Here is an 8,008-nt window from a genome sequence, read left to right as displayed (position 1 = left end):
TCCGGTGTCACTCGCCCGTTGTCCATTTTGCGGCCCATCACATCGTGCATTTCTTTTGTTCGGCCGTTCTTTGTGGTTTGTTTTTTCCTGTGTTGTAGTTGAAAAGATAAGTTGTTTGTATAAGTCGAAGAGACGAGCCGACCGCTGACTCATCAGGTCTGTCCATCTCTCTCTCTCTCTCACACACACACACATTCCTCTTTGTCTTTGAGCAGAGGTGAGACGAGGATGGATCTACTTCTAAACCCTACAATGACAGGCAACGACGGACGCGGCTAATCTGCACCCGAGCTCATATGCTCCCGCATGAACAATAAAATCGAAAAAAAATCAAAAAATTCAAAAAATTCCAAAACAATTTTGAGAGAAATATTGACAAAAGTTCTAAGTGCCTGCAAAAATTCGTCATGAAATCACATTCCTAGAAGGCGTGGCAAAAAAACAAAAATAGTACTCTGAAAAAGCTACTTTCAAATGCATTTTGAAGCACTGAATTTGTTTTTTTTTGCCACGCCTTACAGGAATGTGATTTCATGATGAATTTTTGCAGGCACTTAGAACTTTTGTCAATGTTTCTCTCAAAAAAAAATTGGAATTTTTTGAATTTTTTTCGATTTTTTTTCGATTTTACTGTTCATGCGGGAGCATATGAGCTCGGGTGCAGAATGAACTTTTCAGGCAACGACCCTTTTTTGGAAGTCTAACCCTAATATGTAAGAAGTCTGCCTCTTTTCTTGTCCTACTTTGTGAGTGCACCGTTCATACGCAACTTGGCCTGACCCATTTTTTGTCCTGGTTGCAAGTCCACCCTCGACACGCAACTGGGTCCCGACCACTTTTGTCCCTGTTACAAGTCCACCCCCGACATGCAAGTCCACCCTACAAGCCCAGTTTGACTCGTAACTGGGCATGTGTTTTGTCTTTCGTTCTAGTTGAACTGGGCATGTGTTTTGTCTTTCGTTCTAGTTGCAAGTTGACCATTGACTTGCAATTGGGCTTGTAGTTTCGTAGTTGTCCTAGTTGCAAGTCCTCCTTTCACTTGCAACTGGGTTCATATTTCTCCCATCTACAAGGCCACCCTCGACTTGCAACTAGGCATGTTTTTGGTTTTCATCCCAGTTGCAAGTCCACCCTTGACTCGCAACTGGGACAATAGTTTGTTTCATTTCAGTTGCAAGTCGACCCTTGACTCGTAAATGGGTTCGTTGGTTGTAGTTGTCTTAATTTCAAGTTCATCCTCGACTCGCAACTGGGACCACAGTTTTGTTGTTGTCCCAGTTGTAAGTCCACCCTCGACTTGCAACTCTATCCATATTTTTGTTGTTGTCCTAGTTGCAAGCCCACACTCGAGTCACAACTTGACATGAGTTTTGTTTTTCATCTCAGTTGCAAGTCCACCCTTGAGTCGCAACTGAGCTCATAGTTTTTGTTGTCCTAGTTATAAGTCCACCCTCGACTTGCAACTAGGCTCATATTTTGTTTTATCCCAGTTGCAAGCACACCCATGACTCGCAACTGGGCCCGTGTTTGGTCTTTCATCTCAGTTGCAGGTCCATCTTTGACTCGCAACTAGGACCGTAGTTTGTTTATCCTAGTTGCTAGTTGACCCTTGACTCGCAGCTGGGCTCGTACGTAGTTTGTAGTTGTCCCAGTTTTGTGCCCATCCTCGAGTCACAACTCAGCTTGTAGTTCACCTAGTTGCAAGCGCACCCTCGACTCGTAACTAGGCATGTGCATTGTTTTTAATCCTAGTTGCAAGTCCACCTTTGACTCGCAACTGGTCTCATAGTTTGTTTCATCCCACCCTCAATTCTCAACTACTAGTCTTGTCCCCCGACTAAATTGCACACCTTAAATGCTATGCAACTAGGCGTGGTTGGGTTGGATTTCGAAATTGGCGTTGTGGGGGGTAATCACATGTCCAACATTCTTTCCGACGAAAAACAAGAACAATCCCTCACAAACTTCTAGAAAATGTCGAGATTTTTTTAATGCGTGAAGTTTCTTTAGAAAATTGCCACGAACATTTCTTTGAATATTATGAAACTTTTTTTCATTCTATAATACATTTTTTAAACATCACTAACATTATTTTGAAATGCATGAACATTTTTTAAATGGTGCAAAAGAATTAATTGACAGTTTATGATTAAAATTAAAAAAACTCAATGAATTAGTATTTTTTTTAAATGATTGGAATTTTCAAAAGTGTCCACACTTTGAAAACTGTTCGGGGATTTTCATAAATTGTCCGTGCTTTTTAAATTTTGTTAATGAAGAAATTGTTCGGAATACCATATTTTGTTCTTATTTGTAAAAAAATGTTCGGAACTACAAAGTTTATTCACATTTCAAAAAGACTGTTTCAAATTATAATTTTTTTTGTGTTTTTGAAACATACTGGACACTTCAAATTGTTCACAATTTCTAAAAAAAAGGTTTCAAAAAATTGCAAGATTGTTTTCTAATCTCAACAGTATACTATGTTCTTATATACTCCCCTCTTAATAATAATCAATAGCAGCTATCTATTGGAGTGGTAGGAGCCCGTGGTGACCAGCATGTTGCCGCGAGTTTGATTCCTAATGCGGCGCACGTTCTCAGTTCATTTTTTTGTCGCTCTAGTCAGTCGGCCGAAAGAAAAAAAGAAAGAAATGACGCGAAAAGAAACAAATAAGAAAACAATCTACTGACGTCACAACTTAGATGTGAGATAATATCTCACGTCTAGGTGTGATATAGTCAGACCCATTCTAGATTATAACATGGGACTGCGTATAAACAATATAAAAGCATCACGGAACAATCTTGAGAACCTTCATCTTGTCAATCCATGCGTTGAAGGAGCTGGCCGTGTTACGGAAGCCGAGGAATCCATGCTCCTTGCTCTTGTTCATGCTATCCAGATGCTCGATCTCAACATTGAACATGGCGTCGACGAACCACCAATTGGCGATCTCATGGAGCCCCGTCGTGACAAGCTCATTCTCCCGGAGAATCTCCGCCCACACGGCCTCCTTCCCCGCCATGGCGTCGGCGAGCACGAACCGGCTGCCCTCTCCCTCATACCCTGCCCATTCCACCCCGAAACGATCGGCCAGCATCGGCCTGAGCTGCTTCCACTTGAACACATCCCCATTGCTGCAATTGAAAGCTTCATTCTTTGCGAACGGATCCACGGCTGCCCAGATCTCGTGCTCGGCGATGAGATCCGCGTCCGAGGCGTCGCTGAAACCCTCCCAGGCGACCCTGCAGCCAGGCCATCTCAGCACGGCGCCCTCCTTGCGGCAGATGGCAGCATAGACGCATAGGCTGGCGACGATATTCATGGCGCTCCGGGCAGAGAACCCAAAGACCACGGAAGGACGGTGCACAGACCAGCTGACGGCGCCGTCGCGGCGGGAGACCTCATCGAAGAGGGTATCCTCCAGGTCGTAGTAGAAGTTGGGGTAATCCAGGCGGGGCATGTCCTCGGTGTAGGGCGGGTCTGGGACACCTAGCTTGCCGACGGCCTCGAAGGGGCCGACGTAGTGCTTGCGTCCGGTCTGGAGGCAGACGTGGGCGAGCGCGGGGCAGCCCGGGACGACGACAGACAGCACGTTGCGGAGCATGGCGGAGTTGGCCTCCCGATTCTGAGCCTCCGTCGGGTGGCTGGACCACGCGGCGTAGAAGACATGACTGATGTCGGTGAGCGGTGTGAGAGCCTCCGCTACGGCCGCCGGGTCGGCCAGGTCGAGGTACAGATGCGTGATGGCGGGGGAGGGCGGCGGGCACCAGGGAGGGAGCGGGCGACGGGAGACGGCGTACACCTTCCAGGGTCCGCCGGGGGTGTCGTCGCGCGGGAGTATGTCGACCAGCGAGGTGCCGACGATGCCGGTAGATCCGACGACGAGGGCGACACTCTGAAAGGAGGACGCGGCGCGCTCGTCCTGGCTCTTCTTGACGGCGCCCACCGCACCCGCCCACCACCAGCTCATCGCGGATGTCATGGCAGCTAGGCTGACCCCGTCACTCGGCGGTGAAGCAGCAAGGAGAAGCTCGGGTACAGGTACAGCACAGGCTTTGTTTGCATTAGAGCATCTCCATCCAACAGGCGCGCTAAACAGGCGCCGCGCCCTAAATATATCCACTTTAGCGCGCGCGCAACCCGGCGGATGGCTCCAGCGGGCGCGCAATAACCGCGCGCGCGGTATAAGCAGTTGGGCGCACGCTAGGAAGCGGTACCTCGCGCGATGTATTTGCTGCGCCCGCTTCCGTGCGCGGCACACACGACGCTCGCGCTGCGCTCTTCTTCTCCCCCTCCAAAGCCCCGCGCGCGTTGGCGCCGGCGACCCGCACCCATGGACGCACATGTCGGCACCCCGCTCATCCCGTCCTATAGCCACGACCCCCCAGCCGCCGCCGCCGCAAACCCTAGCCCGGGTGGCGTTGGCCTCGCCTCCGCCGGAGCTCCTCCGACGAGCGGCCTCGCGCGCGGCCTCTTCATGCCGCCGCGGATGACCTCGGCGGCGGATGGCGTCGCGCCGGCGCCGGCCCGAGCCGCCGCCCCTTCCTCCTCAAAGCTCCCCAATGCGGCGCGGCCAAAGAAGGGCAAGACATCGGCCAAAGAAGGGCAAGACATCAACTTGTTTGTGTGAAATTTTTGTTGTGTTAAAAATGTTCATCATTTTGTGTAGAAAAATGCCATATGCAATGCACCGGCGAGTCGCGCGCGCTGCATTTTGGCACGCTACTGGAGCGGCACGCGCTGCATTTTAGCGCGGCTGCTGGAGACCTGCACTGCGCGCCGCTCCAAATCAGACGATGCGCGCGGCATATCTGTTTTTTGCGCGCGGCGCGACCGGCGCCTGTTGGAGATGCTCTTACAACGGAGGACTCTGATCGTTTTATAGAGGACTATGAGCTATAGTACGTGTGCAGTGACGCACGCGTCGTAGACCAGAAATTTACTTGAAACAAGATAGACTAGCTAGCAACAGAACCAGATATTTTCGGTAGCGAGATTAATTAATCAACAACAATAATATTATTCAACTCGAGAAGTGCTGCGTGTGTTGGACTGCTTTCGTGGCCATTTGGCTCGAGGTGTTGTTATTTTTCTGGTTCAGATCCACGTGTTTCTTGCGTGGTGGCGGCTTGGGTGTTGGGCGGGCCGCCATTGTTACCGAGAAGCGACACGACTAATTAGCACAAGCTAATTAACAGACACACTTATTAATTCTTCGTGTAGATGAGATTCACTGATGTCTCATTTAGACCTCTTTCATTCGCAGGTTTCTAAAAACGCGGGACTAGTATTAATTTAGGATTGGAATGTCTTGTTCATCTCAATCCTTGTTTGATTGCAGCATAGAAAAAACAAAGGATTCTTTTAAAAAGGTGAGAGTGGATGCTAGAAATTCTATATCAAGTAGTACAAACAAATTCTTAGAAAAAATTCCTATAGAATCAAACAACCAACATAGAAAAAAAATCCTAAGAATCCTAATCCTCTAGAATTCCTACTAAAATCATTTGGACTAAAGGATCCCTTAAGTTATCCTCCACATGATCTGAGGTGTTGAGATTCTTGCAGAAACAAAAATTGTCCCGCGTCGCTGGAATATCCTATTTGCCGCTCGCTGCGGCAAGTTGTCGGCGGACGCACAGGGAGATCAATGGAGGGTTCGCGCGTGGGCCGGCCCGTAAAATGTTTCGACAATTCTGGTTTTACGAACCTTCTCGTTTGTTCCCAGCTGGCTTTATCCGGTTTTGGGAACCTTCTAGGAGCTTCCTAACACTTTTTTTTCTGTTTCTTTTCGTTTTTCGTTTTCCTTTTTCCTGTTTATTCTTTCTTCTCTATCTTTCCTTTTCATTCCTTTTCTACTTTTTCAACTTTTCTTTTTCACCTTTTTTCTTTCTGTTTATTTTCTTTATTTTTCCTCATCTTCACTTTTTCATTTTTCATAAATTTAAAAATGTTCAAACTATTCAAATTTTGTTTGCATGTAAAAAATATTCGTTCTTTACAAAAATGTTTGAAGTTTAAAAAATTGTTCGCTTATTGAAAAATATGTTCAAATTTTAAAAAATATGTTCTGGTTTTAAAAATATTGTTCATGTATTGAAAAAATGTTTGAATTTCCAAATTTTTAAAAAGGTTTTAAATTTTCAAATTTGTTCTTCAATTTAAAAAATGTTCGTGCTATCTAAATTCCTTTCTTTCAAAAATGTATTCGAGTTCTCAAATTTTGTTCACAAATGCAAAATATTCATAGATCTAAAATTTTGTTCACAAAATTCAAAAAATGTTCATCCTTTCAAATTTTATTTAGGAGTTTCAAAAAATGTTCCTCTTTCAAAATTCATTCGAAAATTTAAGAAAAATGTTCGTGTTTTCCAATTTTGTTCGGTAGTTTCAAAATTTGTTTCTATGTCAAATTTTGTTTGCAATTTTCAAGAATGTGTCTGTTTCTAATTTTGTTTGGGAGTTTCAAAAAATGTTCGAATTTTAAAAAAAAGTTAACGAATTTGAAAAATGTTCATCTTCTTTTCTTTTTTTCTGCTTTTTTCCTCCTGTTCCTTTTTCCTTTTTAGAGTATTTCACAGTTCTAAAAAATGTTCCTGATTTGATAAAACTTTTCATATTTCTCAAAAAATGTTCGAAAATTAAAAAAATAATTTTCAAATTTTTTTCCGAGATTGAAAAAATGTTCTTGTCTCAAAATTTTTTGACGGATTCCAAAACTATTCGCATTTTGAAATTATTGTTCAGAGTTTCAAAAAATGTCACTTTTAACAAAAATTTGTTCACATATTCAATAATGTTCGTGATTTTCAAAAAAGTGTTCAGTTTATCAAAAATTTGTTCGGATATTCAATAAATGTTCGAGCTTTTTTTCTTCTTCTCAAACTTGAAAGGTGTTTGCTTTAAAAAAAACATATTTCCAAAATAATGTTCACGTTTAGAATTTGACAAAATGCTCGGATCTATATTACCTGTAATTTCGCGCGCCTTTGCAAACCACGAAGCTCATCTATCCCGTTGGCTATGCTCTTGCATAAGCAATAACAGGTCCGTGGTTCGATCCCTTCCTCGAGCACACTTTTTTGGGGATTTTTCATTGTGTTACGCTAATGGGCCGGCCCAGCTGGAGTCGCGCCTGTGCGTCCGCTCGGCAATTCGCCGCAACGAGCAGCACATAGGAACTCCCCGCGTCGCTGACTCCCCTTGTTGTTGTTTGTCAGGCCATTTTCTTGTTTTGGGCCGCGTCGACGTTTGTCTCCTTGTTTGCATGGGCCTCTGTTTTTTCTTATGTGGATTGCGTTCACAAGTCTGTGCTTGCTGTAGAGTTGGAAGAGTTGCATGGGCCTCTCGTTTGGATTCTTTTCACCCCCAATCAACGCTCTCTCTTTCCCACCCTCATTCCATTTTCCATCTAGCAGAGTGTGTGGTGAGTATAAAGGGAGTCGACTCGGGTCGCTCTTGTTCACTCGATGAAGAGATGGTAGGACAAACGGATGTGGTGAGTGATCTAGGATCGATCTGATCCCTCCCTATTATTTTTAATGTGACACGTGTTGTATATGTCACATGTATAGGTGATCATCGAAGGTATTCTTCCACTGAAGGTATTCGCCCCACGTGGTGTATGCGCCCTCGAGCTCACTGAAGGTATTCTTCCATCTTTAACACGTATAGTTCATCCGACCTAGTTGCACATACACTCTCGACATGTAATTTGCACCGTCCCAACCTAATTGCATGTCCATCCAGAACATGCAACTTGCCTCGCGATTGATCTCGTCATATGTCCATCCTAGCCATGCAATTTTTCTAAGATGGATGAAGTATGTTGTAACTCTTCAAACATAAATGACATTACGTGCCAAATGGAAGTATGCAAATGTTGGCAGAAATGTATTAAGCAATATGCAACTTCAGTCATATTCCAAACAAGTCCACGTATGATGACAACATTCTAAGTTTTATGAATGAATTCATATGAAAGTAGGAAACACGCATCGT

The 8,008-nt window shown here is 44.7% G+C and overlaps 1 pseudogene; it reads right to left on the bottom strand.

The window, feature by feature from the left end:
* Positions 1-2,395: 2,395 nt before the first annotated feature.
* Positions 2,396-3,989, bottom strand: LOC125530463 ((S)-8-oxocitronellyl enol synthase ISY1 pseudogene; annotated as a pseudogene).
* Between the last annotated feature and the right edge of the window lie 4,019 nt (positions 3,990-8,008).

Source organism: Triticum urartu, chromosome 3A (genome assembly GCF_056163025.1).
Source record: "Triticum urartu cultivar PI428250 chromosome 3A, HENAU_Tu73, whole genome shotgun sequence".
NCBI classification, from domain to species: Eukaryota; Viridiplantae; Streptophyta; class Magnoliopsida; order Poales; family Poaceae; genus Triticum; species Triticum urartu.
The sequence above is the reverse complement of the archived record's forward strand: the minus strand, read 5'-3'. Positions and strand labels throughout refer to the sequence as shown.